The 21,542-nt window shown below is 37.4% G+C and overlaps 1 protein-coding gene across 26 annotated transcripts in view; it reads left to right on the top strand.

Annotated features, from left to right (window-relative positions):
- THRB (thyroid hormone receptor beta) overlaps positions 1 to 21,542 on the top strand; it is a 377,155-nt gene that overhangs the window by 146,604 nt on the left and 209,009 nt on the right. For 24 of the 26 annotated variants that reach the window (XM_034955977.4, XM_063602735.1, XM_055109566.3 and 21 more), the window contains exon 2: positions 12,080 to 12,151. The gene's annotated coding sequence lies outside the window, so the exon portion shown is untranslated. Of the gene's footprint in view, positions 1 to 763; positions 822 to 12,079; positions 12,152 to 21,542 lie in introns of those variants that run through there. The other 2 variants (XM_057301611.1, XM_063602734.1) reach the window with 2 other exon arrangements.

Raw genomic sequence — 21,542 nt, 5'->3', positions numbered from 1 at the left:
TTCACATATATCTTAGAATTAGTTTACTAATTTCCACCAGAAAAAAAAACCCAAGACTTATGAGATTTTGATAGGGATTACTGTATATTGAATCTATGTACTAATTTAGGGAGAATTGACATTTTACAATATTGAGGCGCCCAATCTATGATCATGTATTGATCTCTTTTGCTTTTTCTCAGTAAAGTTTTGTAGTTTCCCATTTAGAAGTCTTGAATATCTTTTAAAAATGGATTTTAAAGTATTTGATATTTTTATGCCAATATAAATGGTATAATTTACCGAATTTTATTTTCTAAATGTTTGTTGTTGGTATATAGAATTCCAATTGACTTTTATATGTTGATCTTATATCCAGTGGTGTGGCTTTATTAACTTATTAGTTTTAATAATTTATCTGGAGGATATTTTGGTTTTCCTCATACACCATTATGATTTCAAAGAATAACCACAGTTTTATCTCTTCCTTTTTCAGTCTTTTTTTTTTCCTAATTGCAAAGCCTGCAATTTCTAGTATAATGTTTTATAGAGGTGGTTATAGAAATTATCCTTGAATTATTTTTTGTCTTAGGGGAAACTTTCAATATTCATCATTAGCATGTTTGTTATACGGTTTCATCAAATTGAGAGCATTTTCTTCCAATCCCAGTGTGTTGTAAATTGGAGAGTAAATCCCCCTTGTGAGGTCTTTAAGGATCACTTCAGTAAGGCCATGGAAATACTATGAGAGGCATATGCAATTAAATGATCTATTATGCTTGCAGGTCCTAGAAAGGAAAGCACAGCACATCGTGCAGAAGGCCGCATGGGAGAAGGGCCAGGTGAGCGGGCTCACTAAGTAACTGGGGAGCCAAGAGAGTGAGGACCTACAAACTGTGCCTCTTTAGTGGGTCAGGAAGGCATATACAAGGAAAAGGCATGAGGGGATTTCATTGGTGTGTTTGAATGTCACTAGGTGACATTCAGGGGAAGGAAAGAAGGGGGACTTGTGGCAGGGACCAGCCTTATTACACTAGTACAACCTGGTCACTGGGGCAGGGTGTGTTCACAATCTATTGTAGGGCTGTTGAGGCATTGCAGGGCTGTTCAGGCATTTTCAAAATTTGCCATACACCTAGTTTGCTGAGTGTTTTATCATGAATAGATCAATGCATCCATTTAAAGGACCAGATGCTTTTCATTTTTCTGTCAATAGAGTGCTTTACATTGATAGCTAATATTAAACCAACCTTATATTTTTAAAAGAAAACCCTCTTGCGTTAACGTGTTATCCTTTTAAAATTATCTCAGGATTCGGTCTGCTAACACTTTGTTTACTTTTTCTTCTAAATTCATAAAAAATACTAGTTGATAATTTTCTTTTCTTATAATACCCTTATACTGTTACGGGATCAAGACTATGCTGGCCTCATAAAATGAGTTTCATCAAATCAGTTGAGACATGATCCCACTTCTTCTATAACCTGAATGAACTATGTAAAATTGGTGTGGTTTTTCCTTTAAGTATTTAGTAGAACTCACTCTCCAGCAGTTTAGGCCTAGAGAATACTGTGTGAGTAGATTTGTATGTACAAATTCAATTTCTTTAATGAGCATAGTACCATTCACATTTTTATTATTTTTTCCTGTTTGAGTAAGGATTTTTTTAAGCAATGTGTCCATTTCATTGACATTTTCAAATATTGCCATGAAGTGTTCATGTATCCCCTTATCTTTTTATTGTCTGTAGGATTTATAGTGATTTTTTTTTATTCTTTAAAAAGAAATTTTTTTTAAATTTTAAAGAAAAATTTTTTTCTTTAAAAAGAAAAAGAAAAATTCTTTATTCTTTTTTTATTATTTATTATTTTTATGTAATTTTTCCTTTCTCTTCTTTTATCTTAATAAATCTGGCTATAGGTTTATGATTTTATTAGTATTTTCAAAGAACCAGTTTTTGACTTGATTGATTTTCTCTGTTACAGTAACTCTGTTCTCTGTATTACTAATTTCTGACCTTTGTTATTTTCTCCTTTCCACTTTTGTTGACCCTAATATGGTATTATTTTTAGGGCTTCTTGAAATGGATACTTAAATCATTGACTGTCTTATTAGATCCTTGGCTGTCATTTTTTCTGATACATGCATTTAAGTATAGAAATTTCCCTCCACTCACACCTTTAGCTGCATCTCACACACTTGAGATGGCATGTTTTCTTCTATTTCAGTTAATAATATTGTCTAATTTCCATTGTGCTTAATCTTTGACCCATGGGTTAATTAGAAGGGTATTGCTTAATTTCCAAATATTTGTGTAATTTTTAGTTATTTTATTATTGATTTCTGTTTAATTATGGTGTGGTCAGTAAACATCTTATGTTTGATTTTTGATCTTTGAAATTTATTCAGACTCATTTATTATCAACACATAAATTTTGGTAAATGTTCAATGTGTATTCTGTAATTGTTGGCTGTAATGTTATAAATCAATTAGGTCAAATGTGTTCATCACCTTATCCTTATCTACGTTCTTACTCATTTTTAACAGCCTGTTCTACCAGTTACTGAGAGAGGTGTATTAAACCCTCCCACATTAATTGTGGATTTTCTTATCTCTTTTTCTAGTTCTAGCAATGTTGGCTTTATATATTTTGAGGCTTAATAACTAGGTACATTCAGATTTAGCACTCATATCTTTCTATTGGATTCTTTTACTATTATGAAATGTCTTTTTTATCTCTAGTAATATCCCTTGTCATTAAGTTTACAGTATCTGATATTAACATAATTTACATGTAATTTTTTCAATCCTTTTTTTCTTTGAAATTGTGTGTCCTAATACCAAAAGTGTCTCAGTTAAGCAGCATTTAACTGGGATTTAAAAAATAATTTAGTATATGTATATTTTGTGAACTGTTTTTCTGCATTTTATGCAATTACTGATATATCTGGGTTATAATCCATCATATTACTCTTTGACATTTTATTTGCCCTAGTTATTTACTGTTCCTTTTCCTCTCCTTTGTTACCATATTTTAAATTAATGAAATATTTCACCTCTACTGGCTTGTTATTCATTTATTCTTTTACTCTTCTTTTAGTGGTTACCCTAGGAATTACAAAGTGAATCATTAATTTATTAGTGTATAATATAAATTGTGACTTTGACTACTTTCCAGAAAATGCAAGGGACTTAATTTTACTTACCACTCCTCCTTTTTGTATTATTGTCTCACATTTCAATTCTAGATATGTTTTAAATCCCACAAGATATAACAATTATTGTTTTAAATAGTTAATATTCATTTAGATTTACTGCGTATTTACCATTTCTGTTGTTCATCATTCCTTCCTGTGTTTCCAAGCTCCCATCTGGGATATTTCTCCTTCTACTGGAAGTATACTTCTTTAAATATTCTTTTAGTTTTGGTCTGCTTTATTAACTTTATTTAATTTTAATTAAATAAAGCAAACTTTATTAGCTTTATTAAAGTCTCATTGACATAAAATAAATTGTATTTAAAATATACAATTTGATAATTTATGACATATGTATACGCTGTTAAAGCATCCCCACAATCAATACAATCAACCAATCCAACACTCCTCAAAAGTGTCCCCGTTTGACACTTTAAATGTGGAGCATAACTCTAGGGGCACTTAGAACCATCCCTTCTTTTCCTGGGTTTTTGTATTGAGTTCAGCATAGAACTAGACCAATATCTGCCAATTCCCTGGGCCAGCATAATAATAAAAACAACACTTACAGCATGCTTTCTTGAGCCAGGCACTCTTCTAAGCACTTTATACATTTTTAATATTGAACTTACTAATTTAATCCTCATCACGTCTCTATAAATGAAGTATTGTTATTGTCCTATTACGGAACTTGAGGCACAGAGTAGTTTGCTGCACTATGCATGCCTAAAGTGTCTATTTGTTTTTATTATTATGTTGTTTCAGTTCTAATTGTGTCCACTCAATCAAAAGAACCATTATAAAGCTTGTTCTTGTATATAACCTTGACTGACAACCTCAATCCCCAGATTCTGCTATTGCTCCTTCATGGATAGTGGTTTCCCTGCCATGCTTTGTTTGGCGATCCTCTAGGAGTGATTCTCTGAAGTGGTGAATGCCATCCTTGTTTAAAGGGGTAGGAGGGACAATAATCTAATTCTACCTAAGAGAGAAGACAGTAAACTGATGCTGTGTTTCCATTGCTGTTGGAAAAAGAACAGTAAATGACAGCAAAATTGAATAGCTTGATACTTGCACTGTATAAATTACCCAGCGGAAGAGATGTGTTGAGAGGGAAAGTGAGGATTTGATCTCTGCCTTTCAGTTTTCAGTCATTGTCAACCACAAACTACAAAAATTGGCTCAGCAAACCTTGTCTTCATCCAGGATACTAGGGAGCAAGCCAAGAGATTTTTTTTCCCCTGCTAAGTTGCTCAGGATTGGTCTTTTGTGGATATGTTTACATTGGTGAATAAAGTCAGAGTACTTTAGTCATTTTGCTTCAGTAGTGTTTTTCATACTGTGGTTGGGCTATATTAGTGGGTAATGAAATCAATTTAGCAGATTATTACTAACTTTTTAAAAAATGAAATAGTACATAAAATAGAACAAAATAGGGTAGAGTTAAATGGAATAGAAGGTATCCAAGTGTATCACAGGAGTAAGAATATTATTTTGTGGAACTTTTGTTTCGGAGATATATATATATCCCTACATATTTGTGTATATGTGTGTTACAGGTTAAAACATTATTTTTTATTGTGGATCATGGTCAAATAATTACTGCTGGGAATTTAGTACATTAGAGGATTTTTTTTTACAATTTTGTGAGAATATTTTTCTATATAGATAGTTTTCCAAATGTTATTTGTTTCTGTTTGAACAGGTCATACGTCAGAATTTGATGTTCAGGGGAGCAGGAAAAGTCTTCATGCTGATGTAGAGAGTAGTAATTTTCTTGTTGATCAACTACAAGTAGAAAACAAATTTGGCTTATCTGAATCTGTCTTTATTGTGGTTCTATGTTGAAATTACATGTCTTTTCAAATGTCAGATAGAAAACATCCCAAGGAAATAAAATCACCATAGTGACATTCAAATGCCAACCCAAAAGTCACCATCCTTTAAAACACAGGTGGCTTTTGGCAATACTATACACCTACTTGCCAGTGATTGGAGTTCAGAATTTACCAAACAATATAGTTGCTCATAGTTGATTGTGATGACATGTGCTGTTTTTAAAACTTTACTATGATAATTGTATAATAGAGTAAGTTTTCATGTAAATACAGTTTTCCCTCCTAATTCAGCTTAGTTAAAATCTGTGTCAATTGCTTTGAATTAACATTAAATGGATTCATGAACTTGGGTAAGACCTAGTTAGTAATCCAACTGTATGTGATTAAATTTCCCACATGTGGGAAATAAATATATATATATATAAATAATATATAATATATAAATAAATAATATATAATATATAAATAAATATATATATATCAGTATGTAATACATTCTGCCAAATATACCCATTCACTGGTACTAGATCTTTACGAAACTAAAGAACAGTCAATACAATAAATATTAATAAAAATACTAGCTCTAGAAAATGCCTTACAGCAGAGATGGCATGTAAGTTTCTTCTTAAACTGGTTGGCAATACCTGTCTGGGTGCTATTTGAGAAGGATTTGGAGATTGTGGTTGGATTCAGTAGTAAAGAAAGATTGCAATTGATTAGTCATCTCTGTGGTGAACATGGGAGATGGGCAGTGATGATATATATGCTTTATGTTTATCTTAGAACTTTCTAGTTTAGTAAATTGTTATGGTATCTTGGAAACAGGAGTTGCTTTGTCTATTTTATAGAAGGAAGAAAAAGAATAACAGATGGATGTTGCCCATAGTTAAGCCTTTCAGTACTCTTGCGCTGGTTTCGTTTCTGTTCAGGTTCAGCTAGATTATTTGTTTAATCCATGCCTCATAAATGTTTCCATTTTCTCCTTTTTTATTCCCATTGCCACTGTTATGTTTTTGACCCTCATTAAAGAAATTATGATAGAAGCTTTCTAGATGACTTCCTTGCTTCTGGTGCTTAAACAGTTTTGATGGGGTCAGAGGTCATAGACTCCACTGAAATCCATGCAACAGCTATGCACCATCTCTCAGGAAATTGAATGCTCGAACAAACTTCTACAAATTACTTAAGGAGGGTTGCGAATTCCCTGAGGTCTACACTTAAATTAATAACCCCTAGTCTAGTTTGCCATTCTCTAATTGATCCTTCACATTTCTATCAGGCTAATATTCCTAATGCACAACAGGTATTATATTATCCTTTGCTCAGAGCCATTAAATTTCCCATTGCCTTTAGAACAAAAGTCCAATCTGCTTGGATTAGAACCAAGTCTTTCAAGCTGTAGCACTGTTTCTGCCTTTGCAGCCTCATCACCCATTCTCTACCTCTGTTTCCCTCTCCCAAACACACAACCTTCTAAGCCAAACCAGAATACTTGCTATTCCCTCGGTATTTCCTGCACTTCGCTCCTATAGTTGCTGCAGCCTGGGCATTCTTTCCCTCATTTCCACCTAGTTGGGCCCTTTCTAACCTTCAAGCCCTGTATCTTTTCTGATTCTGTTATTTTTAAGGATGTCACAAAAGCACTGAGCAACACCTTGTATGGTACCTTGTACAGCATGACTGTGTATTCACCTGCTTGCCCACAGATCCTCTCCATGCCCTGCCTCTGTATTACTGAGGGGCTGCCTCCTGAGGTATGTGCCTCCTCTGGGTTCAGCCATTGGAAGGCCTTGGAGGAAGATCGGAGGACTGAAGGAACGGAGAAGCCAGGGTATTTCTTCTCCACGCTCTCTGCCTCAGACAATATCTCTGACAACAGTTGTGTCTCCTCTGTGGCTTCAGTTCCTACTGGAGTGGCCAGTTAAAGCTTTCAGTTTCTGCTGAATGACCCCCACCCCAGGGCTCCAATATCAACACCTCCATTCTCATCTCGATAGCTTAGGGGTTTCCTGCTGGATGCCTCATTCTCCCCTGTTCGACTTCACATCTTTTCCTTCACTTACGTAATCAATCCCCTGCATTATTATCTTTCTGTTTAAATACTTAAACCAGTTTATGTTTTCCTGGATAACCCTGATTGATACAGCTGGTGTTTGATGGATATTTGCTGAATTTTTAAAACCATTTTCTATGTAGGCATCTCTCTCTTTTTTTTTTTTTGAGTGCAACAGGGATAAGCCCTCTATCAGTTATCTAGTGCATAATGACATTATTTGGAATTACCAGGGATAGTAACAAATTACCACAAAACATAGTTTGAAATGATTAGCATTCAGTAGCTCATGAGTATGAGAGTTGGCTGGGTGATTCTGCCAGTCTTGGGTGGGCTCACTCATGCATTTGTGGTCAGCTGTATGTCAGCTAGGTGACTCTGCTCATCTTCCCTGGGCTGTCTTATATGGATGGGACTTGGCTTGTCTAGGCTGACCTGGGATGGCCTTGGTGGAGACAACTGATGTGAGTCAACTCCGCTATGTGTTTCTCATCCATAACAAGCTGTCTAAGGCATATTCTCATGGCAATCACAGGAGAACAAGAGAAAATACTTAAATGTAGCAAGAACTTTTTCAGACTTCTATATGCAGCATATCTGATAACATTCCATTGACCAAAGCAAGTCACATGGCCAAAAACACAATCAAAAAGCACAGGAGAATAGACTTAACCTCTTCAGTGAGAGGAACTACAAAGTTACATGATAAAAGGGTAGATGCAGGGAGGGGTAAAGTGTTGTGCCTATTGTTAACAATACTGTATTTTGCACTTAAAAATTTGTTATAATCTGGGCATGGTGGCTCATGCCTATAATTCCAGCACTTTGAGAGGCTGAGGCAGGCAGATCGCTCGAGCTCAGGAGTTCGAGACCAGCCTGGGCAACATGCATGGCAAAAGCCCGTCTCTACAAAAATATAAAAATTAGCTGAGTGTGCTGGTACACGCCTGTCATCCCACCTACTCAGGATGCTGAGGCAGGAGAATCGCTTGAGCCAGGAAGTGGAAGTGTCAGTGAGCCAAGATTGTACCACTGCACTCCAGCCTGGGTGACAAAGTGAGACCCTGTCTCAAAAAAAAAAAAAAAAAAAAAAAAGGTAGATCTCATGTTAATTGTTTTACCACAGAAAGGAAAGGAAAGGAAATGAAAGGAAACGAAAGGAAAGGAAAGGAATAAGGAAGGGAGGGAGGGAAGGAGGGAAAAATTAGAAAAAAAAAATAGATATTGACAAAACTCCCAAAAGCAAAGCCAAAAGAAAAAGAATTTGTTTCTCTAGAAGATATAATGTGATGGCTTGTCAATAACAAAATGTCCACCAACGTAGCAGAAAACCATGGGCAAATCATTGAAAGGAAGGCAGGAAGGAAGGAAAAAAAGAAGGAAGGAAACAGAGGGAGGAAAATTCACACAATAAGAAATACAAATAATGTTTAAACATATCAGAAGATTTACAGCTTTACCTACCCAAGATATATGTGAATTCTAACTAGGATTCCATTTATCTGCTATCAAATAGATAAATATAATGTTTAATAACATATTAGCAAAGATATGGAGAAACAGGACTTTCAGACATAGACATAAATTGAAACAACCTCTATAGAATCTAATTTGGAAATACAATCACAATGTAAAATGTGCATTCCCATTGAATGGCCAATTCTACTGAGATTTGTTCTGTATTTTAACTTGTATGTGTGAGAACTGGCACTTACACAGTGTTGTGCTTTGTAGTCCTATTTGGATAGCAGAAGAAAAGACTTCACTGGCCTTCAATAAGTGTGATATTATGGGATACTATTTAACTGTCAAAATAAAACTTTACAAGAATGAATAAGCACTTTACAAAAAAAAAAAAAGCCACTAATACAATGCAATCAATCTAGCTCAGGCTTCATATGATTTAGTGAAAAACCAGAGATGAGAGACAGAGAGAGAGAAAAGAAGGTGGAAGAGGAGGAGGAAGAGGAGGAGGAGGAGCAGGAGGAGGAGGAAGAGACGGAGAAGGAGGAGAAGGAGAAGGAGGAGGAATTAATTTTGCTCTAATATTAACCCCTTTAAAATTGAATTCATTTAAATTTAACCCTTTAAATGCTTTGCAACAAAATATGCATAATGTATTTGCTAGTTTGTTTTGTGCAATTTCATTCATACAAAGTTACTGTCAAAATAATTGGCCAGTAAAGAGCCATTTATAAATAACATATTAGTAAACCAAGTTAAAGGGACTTTATTTATCCTTTAACCTTCAATTTGCATTAATTGGGAGCAGTCATGGGAAATAGTGCCAACCTCACCTCAGGTCAGATGGCTTAACAAAATGAACTGTTTCATGCCCAGAAATAAATATATTCCAAATATAAATATGAATCAGTTACAAAACAGATTCCTTTGAAACTACAAAATAACCACACTGTTAATATATTTGTGCTCCAATTAAAAATGTGCAAAGAACACACATTCTGAGCTAAAGCTGTCCCAGGGAGTGATTCTCATTTTTGCTTTGAATCTTGTGTAAACAAAACTAGGCAGTCTCCTTTGAGCCATGAAGAAATTCACAGCCCCTGTTTTCTAAAGAGAAGAACTGAAAATGGGTATGTTTAAGTTGGAAGGGTTTGAGGCTTGAACTTGTTGCTTTAAATTTCCTTCATCACTGGGAAATCACTTTCAATTTGTCTACTTGAAGAACTGTAATTTGGTTTGTTCTCAGTTGGAGGCACACCATGAAAAAGATGCCGCATGTTTGTATTATAGGAAAAGTTGGAAACCACCTCAGTGACAGTGTTTCATTTTCTTCTTTGCAGTTTTATCTTTAAAACCTAAATCTGTTCTCAATCATTTAGAACAAGGCCCATGACATCAGACTGCCTGGGTGCAATTCTTGGCTGGCCTCTTCTGCACTGTTTGACTTTGGGCAAAATGCTTAACTCTTCTCCTCTCCTTTCTTCATCTGGAAAACGGGGTCATTTATAATACTTACCTCATATGGTCATTGTGAGGATTACCTTATGTGAAATTAGACAAAATAATTAGAACAACCCAGTCCATAATGTGTGTTTAATAAATGCTGTGTATACAAACTTATTAATTATATGAGAATTTTTAGGTTTTTCACAGAGTCAAGTTCAGATATATTGCTCAAAGCCTAAATCAAAATTACACTCTCAAAAAAAAATATTGAGGTCCAATTTTTGCATCCAATATATATATATATATTATATATATATATATATATACACATATATATATATAGTTTTGTATTTATATATTAATGTCAGGGGTAATGGTGTATATGTATACATAATTGCCATAAAGTCATAACAACTGCTACAAACACAAGCCTTCCTGGCTTTGTTAATGTAGTCTTTGAGAATCCTTTTTGAATAAGCTTCTTAATTGCCTTGGTCTTCAGCCGCACATTATCAGAGTTTCTGACTGTCAGCCAAATGGTGAGGTGAAGTTAAAGGTTTTGGACTTGAAGGTTTATGAAATGGGCGGTGCAGAGAGATATTGAAGAAAATAAATAAATACAACTCCAAAGTCTACCTTAATGTTGTTTTAAAAGGAAAGAAAATTAGTAATAAGGAAGTCAATTTTAATAAATACATTTTTCCTTTTAACATACTGAGTGTCCACTGTATGGAGTCATAGGGTGGAAGAACCACTGCAGAAACAAGACAGGGCAGCTTCTTCAGAAGCCCAGAGTCAAGAGCAGAGAAAATTTGCTTATGCTCACATACATATGCACACCCACACATAACCAACAATCGCTTTAATGATATAACAAGGGCTTTTATGTAGCCATAAACGTTGGATATTGGGTGAAAAGCCAACAACTGAGTATGTATTTACTCAATGTGGCAGTTAAAGGGAATGAGCTGGTATAGATTAGCGTGGTTCAAGCCCACATCCATCATATTGAGTCAAAAGTGTAGAACAAAAGATACACAAACAGAGATTCATATCATATAGGTAAATTAGAAATACACAAACATTGTTCATTGCCTTGGATATGCATTTATGTATGTGAATGTTAAAAAGGAAAAATAGTGGTCTTGAAAGATACAAACCAACTCACATTCTGGGCTTGGTGTGGGGTTGTCAAGGAGATTATACCTATGCTCTAATTTTTCTAATTTAAAAAAAGGCATTCTTCATGTTATTTTAAAATATGCCCTTTTTTAAATTAAAAAAAAATTAGAGCATAGGTGACAAAATGTTTATATTTTGGGTAGTGGGAACCCAGATGTTTTCCCTGCTAACCTCTGTTTTTCTAAAATTTCTGTGTTATTTACAACAACAACAACAAAAATTGTAGGACTGCAGTTAGTTGAAAAGCGGCTTGTCACTTGCCATGCAGACAGCCACTTGGCGACATCCTCTGCGGCATGGCAGGTGTCGTGGTCTGTTTGGCTGCCTTTCTCATCTTGTTTGTACCTGGGAGAAGTGTTCACCATATGATTGCATTTAGCACAATCTAGACAGCTCCATGGCTTCACGCTCAGATGCATACCCTGATGAAGAACCCATCGCTTCCCCACAGGTTTCATATGGCAGTGCCCCACCCGACGGCTCAATTGCAGCTCTTATATGTTGAGACCTATTCCAGGAACCATCCACTGAGATAAAGCAGGATTCTCTTTAACACAAAGTGGCTAAACAGTTTGAGGTTCACATTTGCCTTTTATTCATCTTCCCAGACTGCCAATCCAAAGCTCTTGGGTCTTGTTCCTAAAACTCCACAGAAATGTACATCTCTGAGATTCACAAAAGTTGTCCCATGCCTGTCATGTGTTCTTACCGTCCTTGTGTTAGAGTCCCTTTCCCTGAAACCATCTCCCCTTTAGAATAAGATTTTATCTAAGTCTATTTGCATCTATTCAAAATCAGAGATAGCTCTGAAACCAGACCCTATTTAAACATAGAAATAAGAACAGTTGTAGATTAATCGAATGTTGGGAAACTTTAAAACAACAAATTATATTTATCTTCTGTGTTTCCTTTTTTCCAGATCTGCGATTTCCTTCTGGTTGGCTGTCCTGCGTGGGTGCCAAGTTCCACACATGATTTAATGAATAAGAAGGTCAGATGTCAGCTTGACTATTTGCAGACTTGTGATCTTTGCTATTAATTGTCCCTTTTTAGCATTATTGGAATTATCTCCTAATGTGTAGTGTTGCTGCTGTTGTTATTTAATGTAGTTTTGAACTCTATAGGTATTCCGAAAAAATATAAGCATTAAATGAACTAAAAACATAACAGAAAAGCAGTGATACTAATTCACTCGAGAAAAGAAGAGTAACAGGGCAGTGAGAGAAAAGAGCCCATTTTCACTTGTTATGCCAGAAAATTGTGCTCAGTGAAGATCCAACAATCCTTTCCCATGTGTCTTTTCCTTGAGTGCTAAAAAGGCAGGCGGATCATGAGGTCAGGAGATCGAGACCATCCTGGCTAACATGGTGAAACCCTGTCTCTACTAAAAAATACAAAAAATTAGCCGGGTGTGGTGGTGGGTGCCTGTAGTCCCAGCTACTCAGGAGGCTGAGGCAGGAGAATGGTGTGAACCCAGGAGGCGGAGCTTGCAGTGAGCGGAGATCACGCCACTGCACTCCAGCCTGGGCGACAGAGTGAGACTCCATCTCAAAAAAAAAAAAAAAAGGCATGAGAATTAGATAACCCATTGGTTCCAGCGAGTCAGATAGGGTACAAGCACCTGTGCAGTAAAGATCCACTTGACTAGCAAGTCTTCTGAATTTGCCTTTCAGTCCTGAGGTATGTGGTCATATCAAGCAACCATTCAGATCACTGGGTTATAATTTAGGATCCAGTTTGTTTACATTATTATAACAACACAGTTTCAGTTTATCTCTGCATATAAGGTTGTGTCAGAACTTTCCTTTCTGTGTTTATTATTTTTAGCAGTTTAAAAACTAACTATGGAAAAATGGCTTTTTGGTAATAAGGTGACATTCAGGCTTGGTCAGGATCTGGCAGAGTCTATAGAAATGCTCACTGGCTGCGGGAGCCAGGCCTTTTGAATGCTGTCTTTGTGCCTCCTCTTGCCCATGGCCTCTGGCCTATTGTCTAGGCGCCTGGGTTGGGGTGGTGCTATCTGATTGTAACCAGTGCTAGTATTACAGCACTCAGTGCCCAGGCCCTCCCTTGGGGCCCCCTGTCTGGCTGCCTCTGTCTCCCAGCCCTCCCTAGAGAGGACCAGCCATAGTTCTCATATCAAAAAACACTATTTGTAATTTATAGAATGTTCAAGAAAAAGAGATCACTAAGAATCTTCAAGACCTATGGTTCTCTAAGTGTTTTTCATCTTTACAAATAGCCCTCTCCTTTTCCCATTGGAAATCTTCCAGTGGCCCCCAATTTGTAAAGCATGGAAAAGGACAGCTGTTCTGTTTAAAGATGAGAAGGCTCCTGCAACCCCAGTCCCCAGCCTCTTCTTCATCCCACCTCAATCAAGGTGACCTCAGAGGTCTTCCATTCCCACCAGGAAACCGGGGGCACCTCCGAATACTTGCACACTCTTTTTACAAGGCATTCTCCTCAATTTACAGATAAGGAAACTAAGAAGAGATTTCTATAAATGCTGAAAACCTGAGGCATTAGACACAAAAGAATGAACGCTGTATTAATTCATTTTATGTAGTTCTAGAAAAGGAATAACTAATCTGTGGTGATAAGAATCAAAATAGTGATTACCTTGGGGAGAAGAGAGGATTGGCTGGCAAGGGGCATGAGGGAATTTTCTAGAGTGATGGAAATGTTTATAGAACCGTGGGCTACCTGGCATCTGTTAAAACTCACCTGTGCATTTTACTTTATATAAATTGTACTTCCATTAAAAATAAAAACAGAGGAAAATAAAGAAAACATAAATTCGGCATTTAGTGAATGAAAATACTGTAGCCAAATATTTGAGTTTGATCAATTTCCTTAAAGCTATGTGGGCTGTTTATTGGATCCAGTCTAAAGTCATTACGCAGAGTTTCTGAAGATTGAAAATCATGCTGTTCTAATATTTTTTGTTCAATAATCACCAAATCCAGAAAGAAAAAACTCTCAAGGAATTCCAAGCAATGAAACCTGTAACATGGCTAAGATGTGAGACCTGGGAGTTGTGGGAGTAGAGATTCAGAGGACAATACTTGATTCCGCTGACCACAGAGGCCAAGAATCATTGCCCTCCCAGTGTGTAGCTCCCAGGAGGTTTAGAGAGGCACCATATTCCAGATGGGGTCCTCTGAACTTTTGGGGCTCTGAGAAGCCCCTTAAAAGTCTGTGCTGGGAGGAGTGCTGGTGGGGAGAGACCATCTGGGTCACCACCCAACATGCAGCTGGACTTTTATCTGTTTAGGTATTGGGCTTCTCTATCCATTTCCATGTATATAAAGAATTCCATAAGTGAGAAACATGTGACAAACGTTACACATGTTGTATACCCATTCTGGTATATATTATTTCCTTAATAAGCCAGATGACATGGAATTCTACGCTTTTAACCATGCTGGACTTTGCCTCCTAAGATTGTACAGGAAGACATGGTCCAGGTCTGGCACATTCAGGATGGTTCTGCAGGGTCACACTGATCTGAACTCACGCTAAGAGTTATGGATAGTCTTAGCTTCAGACACTCCCCCAAAAGAAATGTCCCTCCTGAGCCCCTTTCCAGAATTTCGATGCAATCAGGAATACTGTGAAAGAGAGGAAAGATGAAAATAAGCTTGGGGCCCTCTGGAGGCGCTGAGCATGTAATTGGTTGTTGTTGGCTCTCCATCCAAGACCATATTGCTCATTGCCTAGGGAAATGAGATGCCATAGTGAGGCCCCATCCTGCAGGGATCCCAAAGATGCCTTTCTTTAATTTGGGATTGTATGTTGTTCAGTAATCTCTACTTCACTGATATAAACCTCATTTTTGTCATGCATTACTTTAACATGTGCTTTTAACAATATTCATCAAATTCAAATTCTTCATAATTTTTTTTAATCCTTTGCTCCTACTCATCTGACTGCTTTTTAAATGCCCTATAAAATGCAGACTTCTCATATATCTTAGCAGAGTGGAACTTCTGGTGACTGAGGTTGAAAGGCCTTCAGTGGTACCTGTCAAACAGGCTACTTGTGAATTCAGTCTTTTTGCTTTCAACGGGCATCAAGAACTATGAAATAATGGGCCCTGTACCTGTGTTATTGCAGTAGGGCATTTTGACCGTCTAAAAAGCACTTTCCTTGCCCTGAAATTCTTTGAAACAACTTCATTTAAATTTTGTTATTGTATATTTTAAAAGTCAGGTAGTAAAGTGGAAGGTAATTATTGCGGCAGAAATACAGCTAAGGACATAGGCCAGGACAGATGGGACCCAGGGGCCAATTCTGCGTTTTAGAGCCTGATGAGCGAAATGGGACTGGGATGAGCAAGGAAAAGGTTTTTGAAAAGGAAATGATGACGGCATTAGGAAACGGCAAGAAGAGTCATGTGGAGCTGGAGAAGGAAGGATTTAAAGATGCTCAAATGTTCCAGCCTTTGAGGCTGTATTATTTTTCTTCAGAAAGGACAAAATGTCTACTATTTGAGTGATTTCCCAACAAAGGACCAAAGCCTATTTCACTCACAACACAGATCCACATTAACACAAATTTAGTTCACTAATGAAGCTATGGTAAAACTGAATCATCCGTGAAAAAGAACACTTTAAATAACCAGGACATTTTTTTAACCCACACATACTGTGCTTTGCCTGCACATGCACACAAATTTCCTGATCAAACCAAATTTAATTTAGCAAGAGATTTTTCTCCAACCAGTTTAGTTTAATGTGCATGAGAGCAGAAATGAAATTACACAATGTAAGAGTTTGAGCAGAATTTACTTTTTTGCAATTCCATTTGAAAGGACCTATTTCAAGTCATTAAGAGTCAATTTAACCAAATGGAAAATAACAAGATATAAATCATATGTTTCTCCATTCCGGGGACTTTGGGCAACTGATCCTGCTAGAGCCAAAGTTCTTGAAATTTATTTCTTTCTTTTCTCTCTCTTGCTTTTTTTCTTCCTTGGTCAAGTGGCTAATGTAACATGTGTGTAGTCAGATTCCTGTTATTCATGAGAATGGGAGGGTAAAATGTCAATTGTTAAAGCCCAATTTATTGACATTTTTCCACTTTTTTTTAAACAGTATGCATTTTCATCCACCAAACTGCTTGTAAGAGCTGTTCAGAAGTTAGAAAATATATCCGGGTTTCAGGTTTTTTTGTTTCTTTGTTTGTTTGTTTGTTTTTGTTTTTGTTTTTGTTTTGAGATGGAATCTCGCTCTGTCACCCAGGCTGGAGTGCAGTGCCACGATCTCCGCTCACTGCAAACTCCGCCTCCCGGGTTCACGCCATTCTCCTGCCTCAGCCTCCTGAGTAACTGGGACTATAGGCACCCGCCACCACGCCTGGCTAATTTTTTGTATTTTTAGTAGAGATGGCTAATTTTTTGTATTTTTAGTAGAGATGGGGTTTCACCATGTTAGCCAGGATGGTCTCGATCTCCTGACCTCGTGATCCGCCCGCCTTGGCCTCCCAAAGTGCTGGGATTACAGGCGTGAGCCACTGCGCCCGGCCCGCGTTTGAGTTTTATCTCTTTTTCCTTTCCCCAAATGTTTTCCCTATTGGTGCTGTTGAGCTATTAACGATTTAAAAGCAGGTTGAAAGAAAAATAACAAACACCCCAATGTGTATATTATTTTTATTCTCTGTTTGTAGACAAAGAAACTTAGGGTAAAATGGTTAGGAGCAGTGCCTAAAGAATTCACTGTCACAGTGGCAGGGCTGGGCTTTAACTCAGATGGCTTTATCTGCAAGCCCCTGTTCTTTGGAAGAGAAGCAATAGATCAAAGTATACCAACGTAATACATTGGCCAAATTGGAGAAATAGCTAAATTTGTGAAGAGATCAAAGTATTATTTTGGGCCTGCCCATAGTGAAAACCATAAAAAACAGTGACTTAAACAGACAAAGGTTTATTTTTTTCTCCAAAGCAGGGGTCGTGGTTCTATGGTCAGCAGGGACTCAGATACCTTCTATGACTCTGCATTGCTATTCTTAGCATATGGCTTTATCCTCAAGATTTCCTCTTGGTTCAAGGTAACTGCTGGGGTGCTAGCCTTCATGTATAAATTCTAGACAACAGCAACAATGGGGGAGGGGTAGAAAAAGGCACCCATTACTAGCTGTGTTTTTCCTCTTTAGGGGGTCTTACCAGAATGCCCATCAAGCAACTTCTATCTACAATCTCATCTACCGACTCGTAGTTGCAAAGGAAGTGGGAAAATGTGGCTGGGTACCTTGCCACCCGGAATGAAAGTGGGATTTCTTTGTGAGGGAACATTGCGGAGACACCTAGCAGACTTGGTCACAATTAGGCAGCTACTGGAGGCCCTTCAAGTACGGAGAGGAATGGTCAAGGTGGGGCTTTCAAGGGACTGATCTTGTAGCCAAGTGTATGATGGATAAAAAGGGGAACGATGAAAGGGGGTTTTGAGTACTGTAGTTTGTGGTTATAAGCTCGGTATTAGTGACATGGTATCAGGGATAGGAGAAAATAGATGTATGTGATCAAATTTGTAGAGTAAATTGACCAAGGAGAATGTGTTTATTCATTAGCTGCCATCCAAAACTGTGAACTATGTTTAAACATACACACACACACACACACACCATACACGGAGGTGTGTGTATGTATATAAACACACTATATATGTGTATGTATATTCATACACACATGCATACATAAAACAAAAACAACAATGTAAAACTTCTAGGGCTCCATACCACCAAGAGCAATGATTTCAAACTTTGGTATCCCTAAGAATCACCTGGAAAAAGAGGCTAAATTACAGGCTTTGAAAGAGAATGTGAGAAAGAGAAATTGTAAAGATGACTAGGAAGTCATCATAAGAAGCCAGTTGTAAAGATGAGTAGGAAGTCATCATAAGAAGCCAAGCTGGAGAAAGTAGGAAAGTCAGGACGGGGAGGAAATAGTTGTTAAGTTTTGTTCTCCCTTTTTCCCTCTCTTATTCCCTCCTTCCCTGCTCTCTCCCCTTCTTTTTTTCTTTCTTTTTGTCTTTAATTTTTTAATTTTAGGAGGAGTAGACTTATGAGTTTGGTAATCATATTTTCATAAACGTATAGGCTCCCAAATAAGAAATAAATTAACACTCAAGTCATCATCACTCCCTTTTTTTAAGCCATAAGACAGCAGGTAATGCCATTTTTCAGAAGACAAAATCAAGACTCATCTATGGTGTTGATAGTTGGAGCCAGCTCTTTCGGAATTCCTTATATCCAAAAAAAGATCATAGCTCTTTTGGAACTCTTTATATCCATGGTGCACGATACACTGGCAGGTGCACACATCCCTTGTGTGTGTAATCTACACAAAAATGACAAAGTTTGTCAGTACAACTTTCTTGGTACTATGTGTTTGACACCCTTAGCTTCAAGGCAAAACCTACTTTTTATTTTAGCTTTTACAGTCAGCAACAGTTAAATAAGTATAACTTGGTTTTCTTATTTTAACCCCCTCGGATTGCATTTTGTAAAGCTCATGTGAGCTCTATTTTTTCCCACCAAATGCTGGAGAGGGGCAGGTTTGGTTGGCACTGGCTGCTGGCTACTCCAGGTGTCTTCCCATGCAGCTTGCTGGGGCAAGTGTTGTGATTTCTGTTCTGACATCCTGGACAAAGTCTCTCATTAATAAGTAGATGCCTACACACTTACGTAGTAAAAGTATAAAAGCATGCATGGGAAAAACACACACCAACTGTAAAACAGTGGTTAGCTTGGTGAGAGATGAGAGAGAGAGATGGGTTGGTAGTGTTTTGCTGTTTTATTTCTTTTAGGGTGATGGATCAAATACCCGCAGATCTGAATGGTGGGTACATGGGTGTCTGTAATATTGTTTTATATACCTTGAATGTCTGAACTGCCTTATAACTTAAACTTTTTTAAAAATTAAGTAAATGACCTTCTTACAGGCAAAGTGATTTGAACCCTTGAAATGAAATCTTTACTTTTAGTTTTGAGCAGTCTAAGACGGTGTTTCTCAAAGTAAAGCATGCATTAGAATCATCTAGATGGTTTGTTAAAACAGTGTCTTAGGTTCCATTGCCAGAGTCTCTGATTCAGTAGGTCTGGAGTGGGGCCTGAGAATCTGCATTTTAACAAGTTCCCCAGTGATGCATGTTGCTTATTCAGAGACTACACTTTGAGAATCACTGGTCTGAAGGAATTTTTCATCAAGACAACTAGAGTTTTGTTGATTGCTCACTTTTTCTTTCATTAAACAAATGTCTGTTATATAAATATGTCTATTCTAGCACTTGAACTGGGCCAATTATTGTGCATGGATGTATAAAGATGATCTGTCTGTGGTGGAAAGGATACATGACTGTTCAATACAGTTGTGCAGTTTGGTCACTGTGTAAATGGTGCCCACTGGAGTACTACAGCTTAGCCAGATGTGGCAGTCAAAAGAATTACCAAAGAAACAAAGCAATGTGTGCACAACAGTGTAATACATGTTAGATAAAAATATGCATGATGTTCTTTGAGAGATCAATAGAACAATGAAACCCAAAAATGAATTGGGGGCATGGAGTCAGGCAAGGCTTCCTGGAAGATAGGATACCTCAGCTGAGTCTACACAGGTGAAGAGAAGTTGTCTGGCCAACAGTAAATGTATAGGAGGACAGGCAGGGGAAGTAGAATATGCAAAGACATGAAATGTAATTTGTAAGAAGATGGTAATAGATGGAGTTTAAGAATTCAGGCTGGACCAGGTGCGGTGGCTTATGCCTGTAGTCTCAGAACTTTGGGAGGCCAAGGTGGGAGGATCTCTTGGGGCCAGGAGTTTGAGACCACCCTAGGCAACATAGCAAGACCCCATCTCTACAAAATCAAAAAATTAGAGGGGCATGGTGGTGCATGCCTGTAGTCCCAGCTACATGGGAGGCTGAGGTGGAAGGATACCTAGAGCCCAAGAGTTGGAGGCTGCAGTGAGCCACGATCATGGCACTGCACTCCAGCCTGGGTGACAGAGGGAGACCCTGTCTCAAAAAGAAAAAAAAAGAAGAAACATTCATGCTGGCAGGACAGGAAAGTTGACCATCAGGAGTCAGATCATGAAAGTCTAAGGTGTTTGGATATTAATCTGGTAGCAGTAGGGAACCATTTTAAAATTGTAAACAAAGTAATTGTTTGATCCAGTTTTATATTTTAGAAAGAGTCCTATAGGGCAAGGAAGACAGGTAGGTTGAAGGTAAGATTGGCCACAGTGGACCAGGCCAAGTAAGCAGCTATTCATTAGCCTAAGTATAAAATGGTGAGGGCTGCGCTAGGGCAGTTCCAGTGTGAATAGAGAAGATGGATGTATTCAAGAAACATTACAGTAGAATTGACAAAACATGGGGATTGATAGAATGTGGGAAGCAAGAGAGAAGCCATCAAGGATGAGTCCTGGGTTTGTGTCTTAAGCAGTGGGTCTAAGTAGGTGACATTCACTGAACTAGGGAAGACAAGGGGAAGAGATCTAAGGGCCGGAATAGGGACTGGAGAAGGTGAGTTTGGGTTTGGACATTTGGAGTTTGAGGTATTTATGGAACATTTATGTGGAGGCATCAAATGCTCATGGATATTTCCTGGGCTGCAGACTTCAGTTTGGATAATATCTAGATATTAATCACTTGTATTTATATATTATTATAAATATTGCTGCAGTAAATATACTTATATATACATTTTGTCTTAACTTCTGATTATTTCCGTGAGAAGTGTTTCTAAAATAAAGGCTATTGATAAATATAGGAAAATTATTTTACAAGACGTTGTGTCATTTTATGCTTCCATTAGCATTGTAGAAGAATGTCTGCCTCCCTATGGCCTCGCCAACATTATTTAATCTTAACAAACTAGAAACCCCAATAGTGAGGCTGCTTTAATGTGTACTTTACTGATTATTTGTAAGGTTGGACATTTTTCACTTTTTGTTGAACTTCATTAAAGGATTATTTGTTGATGTCATGCACCCATTTTCTATAGGGTATTGATTTTTTTAATGATTTTTAAGAACTCTTTTTTTCTTTATTAAGGATATTATCTCTTTGTCCATCTCATGCATTGCCAATGTGTTGTTCTACTTTCTCATTTACCTTTGTTCTAACAGTAGAATACTCTCAGATGTCCCACCAATATGCCTGTTGGGCTCACTCCCTCCCCTATTGCAAAGTCTTAATTTGAATTTTATCCTCTCATTGAGGTCCATTCTATTTGCTACTTCAAATCCCCAACAAGGACAGCTCTTGACAGTTCTGATCCCATAGCATCGTTCACCTTTTCACATAAAATATAGTTTATTTATTTTGTTGTTAGTTTCCATCCACTAAAATGTAAGCTCCTTGAGAATAAGGACACAGGAACCT

Source organism: Pan paniscus, chromosome 2 (assembly GCF_029289425.2).
Source record: "Pan paniscus chromosome 2, NHGRI_mPanPan1-v2.0_pri, whole genome shotgun sequence".
Lineage (NCBI taxonomy): Eukaryota > Metazoa > Chordata > Mammalia > Primates > Hominidae > Pan > Pan paniscus.
The sequence above is the reverse complement of the archived record's forward strand: the minus strand, read 5'-3'. Positions and strand labels throughout refer to the sequence as shown.